Genomic DNA, 7,393 nt, shown 5'->3' on the forward strand with positions numbered 1-7,393 from the left:
CAGACAAGGGCTTGCTTCAGACCGTCACTACCTGGGTCCACTGCTTCATTTCCGTTTGAGTCTTCTGTCAGGCACGGGAGTGTCAGAACTGTGCTTTGGGGCTTTTTCCAACCGTCCTTTTGATCATTTTATATTGCCCTCCCTGGTGGAGTAGTGGGTTACCCATTGGCCTGCTCACTGCAAGGTCAGCAGTTCAAAACTACCAGCCACTCCACAGGACAGAGACAGGGCTTTCTAATCCATAAAGAGTTCCAGTCTTGGGACCCTCCAGGGGCAGTTCTACCCTTTCGTCCAGGGTCGCTATGGATCGAAATCAACTCAATGACTGCGAGTTTTGAGTCCTCTCGCACACTAGTAAGGTCTGGACCCCTCTCCTCCGTGGGACTTCAAAGGGACATTGTGTACTCCATGTCTGTAGGGTACCAGCCCCCACAACCAAATGGGTCCAAGTTAAAAGAGATGAGCATGCAAGGGCTCACCTCCGCAGTAATGATTTCAGGAGCCAGGTCCATGCAGGGAGAGAGAATGTATTACCAACAGAGACTTATCATTACAGGGAACCACATATTTAACAAAGTGGGCAGTATCTTAACCCTGATGGTCCCTGAATTCACTGGAGGAGTAACCTAACACCAGTGCTGGGGGCAGGTAAGGGCCTTTTAAGGCAGCTTTTAAGGCAGCACTGTTATGGGAGGATGTAGTGAGGAACACTATTAATTATGAGAATGTGATTGTGATTCATCTCCAAATCATGAGGGTGAAGGCCTCCCTCCACCCCAGAAACCCAGCCTGCCAGGCTTCTTAGCATATGAGAATGAAAGATTCATCTGTACACACTCTCTTTCTGGTCTCTGTTTCCCACACATGTCATGGAGAGAACATGAAATTTTATACATATATAGTTTTACTTTAGCGACTCCGGCATCAATTAACCTGTTATGGCTAAGTCAACCCTAACTCTTGGTCACCCCATGTGCGCTTGAACTTCTCCCTGGGGTTGATTTTGTGTTTTGAGCCTGGCAAAGTGTACTGAGAACAAAAAGAAAGAAAGTACACATAACCAGTGTGAGGCATGAGAATGGGGCCATAACTAGAATACACCAGGGGCACATATGTGTTAGTCTGTGAAAATACACCGGAAACAGAATCCCATGTCTCACCATGGAGCCTTCTATGCTGCTTTTGAATTAGGTTGCTAGTGAAGAATATTGAAAGTTCCCTGAGCTGCCAGGAGAATACAAATCTGTCTTGGAGGAAATATAGCCTGAATGTTCCTTAGAAGCGAGGGTGGTGGGACTTCAGCTTATCTACTTTGGAAATGCAGAAGAGGCCAGTCCTTGGAGAAGAACATCATGCTTGATAAGGTAGAAGGACTGTGACCATGAGGGAGACTTTCAAGGTCATGGGTTGACAACAGTGGCTGCAACAGTGGGCTCAGCCATAACCATGTTGAAGATGGCACAAGACCCGGCAGTTCTTCGTTCGACTGTACGAAGTGTCACTGTGAGTCAGAGCTGACTCGATCGGACCTAACAACAGCAAAGGCTGTTCATTGGATTACTACTTGTTTTGAAGCCTTGAATAATTATTACTACATTCATACCCTTTGGCAAACCATCTTAGCTGACTTTCAGGACACACGTAGTAAATTCCTATTTTGATAGACCTTTACATACATCTCTAGTGGGATGTAGCTGAGCTTTTGTATTGGCTTAAGGACGACTGTGAAAGGTTTTTTTTTTGTGTGTGTGTGTGTGTGTGTGTGTGTGTTGACAGATTTCACATTTTGAGGAATATGAAGGGTGTCCATGTACAAAATCAGCCGTTCACAATGCTGTCTTATCGATGTTGAAAGGTAAATCCATTGGCTGCCCTGCTCAGGCAAATGTATATTGGGCAACACATTTCCTCAATAAATAATAGTGCAGACTGAGGTGTTCATAGCTGAATATATAATAAGTGTTACAGCTCTTTTAGAATCTGTCTATCAGGTTTTCTGGTTTTTCCTGGAAACGCTCCCCTACCCCCTCCCCCCCAAAAAAGACCCACTAAACGCACGATTGTGTGGCTGGTCAGGGCAGACAATGGAAGAGCCAGAACCAGTTTGGGCAAGTTGGATAGGTAAGGGAGTCATCGGATGCCGTAATGCTAATCTTGTGTGGTTGTTTCAAAATTGTGGTTTGGGTGAAAGTTTGCAGAGCAAATCAGTTTTCCGTCAAACAATGTATACATATATTGTGACATTCGTTACAATCCCCTCCACATAACAGTGCTCTTTCCACATCCCCCCTGAGGAACCCCCCAACACACACACACACACACACACACACACACACACACACACACTTCCATTTGTCCTGCTTTCCCGTCCCTTCTGCATCCTGAGCTGTGCGTTGGGCACCCACTGCTCTTTTGGTTCAGGCCAGTTGATTGCCCTGAGGACTGGTTCCCTCCCCGGTGGTGTTCTTGTTCCCTTGATAGGCCTGTCTATTGTTTGACTGACAGGAAGTGGGACTAGTTTTAGTTTGAAAGGTGCCGAAAGCAGAGCTTTCAGACGAGTAAGTCTACTCCCGTTTGTTCGCTTTCAACAGTTTGTTCTACAGTCCACTCCCACCTACTCACCCGCCCCCACTCTGTCCAAGACCCTCTTTGGGGATTTTGGTCAGAGCAGTCTGCAGTGGTGGCCGGGCACCGTCTGGTTCTTCTGGTCTCGGGCTAATGAAGGCTGTGATTGGTGTGGTCCATTAGTCTTTGGGGCAAGTCGTTTCCTTGCGTCTCTGCATTTGCTTCACTCTTCGTTTCAGATGGGGAGAGATGTATACTCATCTTAGATAGCCACATACAAACCTTTAAGGTCTCAGCTGGTTCTCACCAAAGTAGAATTTCAAATATTGTCTTTGTGAACTTGACTTCAAGGTCTCCCAAGCCTAAAGCCCCCAAGCCCAGTCACTCATTTCTTCAAGGTGCTTCCTTATGGCTGTGGTTTTCATGACTCTGTCCTCTGAATGCCCTAATACAGACATGAACTACCTGCAGCACATACAAATGCATGTGGAGTTGTAAACCTCTACCAAATCTGTGTATTTGTGGGTATAACCCACGTGTTCAGCTCATATGACTGCCTGTGTACCAACTTGTAGGTGATTATTTGTTATTACTGTTGCTGCACGATTGTGTATGTGGTAATATTCACCTCGGTTGCCATTATCTCTTGTGGCCCATTAGTGTCTTCCTTTGCCTTGCTCATGGGTGATCTCCCCTCATTCTTGATCGCCCGAGTTAATACAGGTCTACTCTCTACTTAGTAATTGTTCAACTTTCCCCCATCAAAAAGGTTTCTTCTTGTTTGTAAACCTTTTCTTGACTCTTCATAACGGTCTCATATAATATTTGTCCTTTTGTGATTTGACTCAGTACAGTATATATCCTCCAGGTCCCTCCATTTGGGGAGGTGTTTTGTAGATGTCTCAATATTCTTTATTCTTGCTTCGTATTCCGTTTTGTGTGTGTGCCTTACTCTGTTCATCCCTTGGTGGGCATTTGGGTGTTCCCATCTTTTGGGTAACGTGAATGACGCTGCAGTGAACATGGGTACTCATCTAATGATTCATTCTGTACTTTTTATACTCAGTAGGGGTTGCTGGAAAGGATTCCCATTGATGCTGTGGGTTAAGTGTTGCAATGTTAACCACAAGGTCAGCAGTTCAAATCCAGGTAACTACTGAGCAGGAGAGGACGAGGTTGTCTGCTCCCATCAGGATGCACAGTCTGAGAAAACCCATAGAGGGTGACTGTGAGTCAGGATGGAGTTGATGGCAGTGGGGGGGGGCGGGGGATTGGATCACTCAGTATTTCTATTACCATTTCCCAAGAAAGCCCCACTCTGTTTTCCACAGTGGTTACCCATTTTACAATCCCACCACCACTTCAGGATAGTTCCAAACCCCCGGACCCCTCACCTTCATCTGTTGTTTTTTTGCTTCTGATTGAACTTGGCAATTAATGCTTGGGGGATGGGGAGTGTTTAGATGATCTCTCATGGCTGCTTTGATTTTCATTTCTGTCACGAAAAATGAGTTGAAGGGACCCTGGTGGTGCAGTGGGTTAAGCGCTGGGCTTTTACCTTACCCAGACCCACTGGAGTTGGATGATTACATGATGGCTTGCGTTTTCATGACCCTCATTTGCAGGAGTTTGGGGGTCTTGCTCCCGGGAATAGGAAGCACTTGTTGCCAGAGAGCTTTGCTGCTTCTGGACCGATGGCATCGTTGGGCCAGGCAAGAGGTAGCCACGGTTAGCTGGGAGTTCTGCCGGCAGCGGTGGTTCTGTCTTACCAAACTGCTGTCAAAACAACTTCTTGGAAACGAAGCCTAATTGCTGCTCCTTGAGCCACGACACCCCTGGCCGAGTCCATGGGACTGATCGCGAGATGGGCCTGTGGAGGGCGTGGAAAGCTAGTCTGTTTGTATTTCTCATGGTCATCAGAGGCTGTGCCTGTGGCATGTGTTCTTGTCCTAGCTGCCAGATGCTGCCAGACGGACTCACCATGCTCGTTCTGTTCTCCGACACCCATGAGAGCACCTTATCTAGCCAGTGAGAATGCTTCACTGGGGGTATCTGAGATGCGGGGTCGGATAATAAACATAACCTCGTGGAGTTAGTAGTTTCCCAACTGTGCAGGTGAGAAGCACGCAGCAGCCCAGCCAGCAGGCTCCTTCTTAGAGTCCATGTGGGTGAGACACGTGAGCAGAGCAAGTCTCTGGTGGAGCCCCTTGGAATCAGTAGGACTCGCTGATGTATTAGGTACCATGGGTCACGTAGGAAGGAACACATAGCCACTGTGCTAGGAAAGGTCCTGAAGCTCGGGGCGGGGATGCTTCAGGCTGGCTCAGGCTGTGCTATGGGTAGAAGGATAAGATCCTCCGGGGAAGGACCGGAGCTCAGACAGAAGCGGAATTCACGGAGTCCTTGTGTTTTGCTGCATAAGCATACTGTTTTCTAATTCTGCAGTGAGCTTTTGGGCAAATCACCGAGTCGCTTCAAAATACATTCTTTTGAACAAAAATGTGAACTATAAAATACAGAGAATGCTCTTTATGGCTGAAAGAAATGGGGTCCGTGGGTGGTGCACATGGTTAGCACTTTCAGCTGGGCACTCAAACTTTGGGGGTCCAAGTGCCCTTGGAGGTGCTCAGAAGAAAGACCGCCTGGGTGGCCAAGGATGCGCTGCTGGACAAGGGAAGCCACCGAGTGAGCTTCCAAGGACAAATGGACAAGCTTGTGAGAATTCCTTAGATGGCAGAGCTCTTACGGGTCCAAGTGCATGAGTTTGGACCCACGCACACAGCAGTGTGGCCCCCGTTCCCCTCCCACCTGAGTATGTCCTGGTCCAAAGGCAGTCCATCCTCACAGAGCTGACTCAGGAACACCTACCAGGGCTCCGTCAGCCTGCGGCGCCCCACGATGTGTGGAACACAGGGGCAGCAAGGAGCCCCATGGGGTGAATGGGATGGAAGCATGCGGGCAGGCTGGTGAGCAGCACTGAGTCTCCAGCTAAGTGTCCTGCCTTAAAAAGCCATGGTGTCAATGAATGCAGGCAAGAACAGGCAGGGACAGAATGGCTCCCGGGAGAGAGCCCAGTGGGCAAGCCCTCAGATGCCCTCCGCAGGGGACTTAGCCCCCAGCGGTTCGCCCCATTATCTGCCTTTGAGCAAATCAAATCACAGTTCAGTGCCTCTTTCTAAACACGTGAAACAATAAGAACAAAAACCCGACTCGCTGCCCCTGAGTCATTCCAACTCCTAGGGCAGGGCAGAATTGAGGCTGTAACTCATTAGAGGAGAACAGAGCCTCCTCTTTCTCCGGCAGTGCAGGGGTGGTCTTGACCCCCTGACGTTGCAGTTCGCAGCCCAGCGCACAGCCACTAGAGCACCAGGGTTCCATCAAACACTAAGGGCAGTCACAAACAAAAACCTGAGCCTGGCTCAGTGTTTCTTCATGTCTTTTCTGTCTCAAGCAACTAGCCAGTCACGTGCTGACCCTGCAGATGAGGCCGCTTACACCAAGCGCAGATTCAGATGTGGGGCTCTCTGCATACTGGGGACTCTAGTGAGATGGCTCATGGGAAAGCAGGAGAGGCTGCTGGGGTCTGGTGAGAGAGAGACAGACCTGGGCTCTGGCCAGTGAGAACTCTATTCCTGTGTCCTCTTCAAGGACTTGGGGTGTCCATAGAAAACTCCCAGGGCCCCCATCAGCCTCCCTCATAGGCATGTATACCACAGATCATTGCTCCCTCTGCATTCCTTTCACCCAGCGGATCCCTGTCACCCTGTTGAAACCTCACAGGCCTCCTAAGTGCTCTGCCCGCAGGAGAGGAAGGAAGGGTCCCCATTCCTCACCGCCCACTTGACCCAGGAGCAGCATCTTCTCAGCTTGCAGACTCTGGTCCTACTCTGGCTTTAAACCATCACCCAACTGTCCCAGCGCTGCCTTGGGCTGGCTTTCTGTACCGGTGAACTGAGCCGTGGTTGCCAGCTCAATGCGCAGGGGCAGTGACTTACTTCATGTGGCCCTGGAGCAGAGTGGTTACCAGTGGGCTGGCCACTTCGAGGTCAGCAGTCTTGAGACCACCAGCTTTTCCGAGGGAGAAAGATGAGGCGTTCTGCTCCTGTAAAGACTTACAGTCTTGAAAACCCACAAGGGCTCTTCTCCCCTACCTCGTAGAGTCTGCGTGAGTCAAAAGAGACTGTGTGGCAGGGAGTTTGGTTTGGTTTGATGTGGTTCTCGCCAAAGTCCCTAATTCCCACCAAACAACCTTTCCCTGCATGGGTCTGTTAAGAAGGTGGGGGAAGATACTGATCTGATTCACTTGTGAGTAATGGTGAACAGGATTCCCCAGAATGTCACCCTGCTGTGTATAAAATGGGTCCTCTGAGAAGCAGGAGGAGGGATCTCATTACCAGCAAGAGCCAAGAGTGGACTGTGTCTTCTGGACCCAAGCTCCCCATACAGTGATCCTCCTGGATCCAGATGACAGCTGAACCACCAGAGGAGCAGCAGCAGAATGAGGAGCCAGAGCAGGGAACAGGGAGTGAGTTAAGAGGAGTCCTGGCTTTTAGGAGTCTGGCTTTTAGAATGGGGTTCCTCTGGGCCCTTAGTTGGGAAAACTAGGCTTGCTGACCCACGGAAGGGGAGCCGAGCACCTTCCCACAGAGGTGTACCGGAATGGGGTGCCTCTGGGCACTTAATTCAACGAGCTGGGTTTGCTGACCCATAGAGCTTCAGCTGAATGCTTTCAGTAGAGTGGTATACCCCCTCTGGCATTTATTGGCAGGCCTGAAAGAACTTTGCATCTCTCGCTTATATTACAACCTATCAATGTTCTTTTTTTTTT

The 7,393-nt window shown here is 49.3% G+C and overlaps 1 protein-coding gene and 1 non-coding gene across 3 annotated transcripts in view; both read left to right on the plus strand.

Moving 5' to 3' along the window:
- Window positions 1–7,393, plus strand: part of PRKCE (protein kinase C epsilon) — a 570,548-nt gene that overhangs the window by 331,945 nt on the left and 231,210 nt on the right. The gene's annotated exons all lie outside the window — the stretch shown is intronic.
- LOC115867948 lies at window positions 1,958–2,020 on the plus strand. The gene has a single exon (XR_004045343.1). It is a non-coding gene; the product is annotated as a U7 small nuclear RNA (small nuclear RNA).

Source organism: Echinops telfairi, unplaced genomic scaffold (assembly GCF_000313985.2).
Source record: "Echinops telfairi isolate 266 unplaced genomic scaffold, ASM31398v2 ScPeMD7_7475;HRSCAF=8513, whole genome shotgun sequence".
Classification (NCBI taxonomy): domain Eukaryota; kingdom Metazoa; phylum Chordata; class Mammalia; order Afrosoricida; family Tenrecidae; genus Echinops; species Echinops telfairi.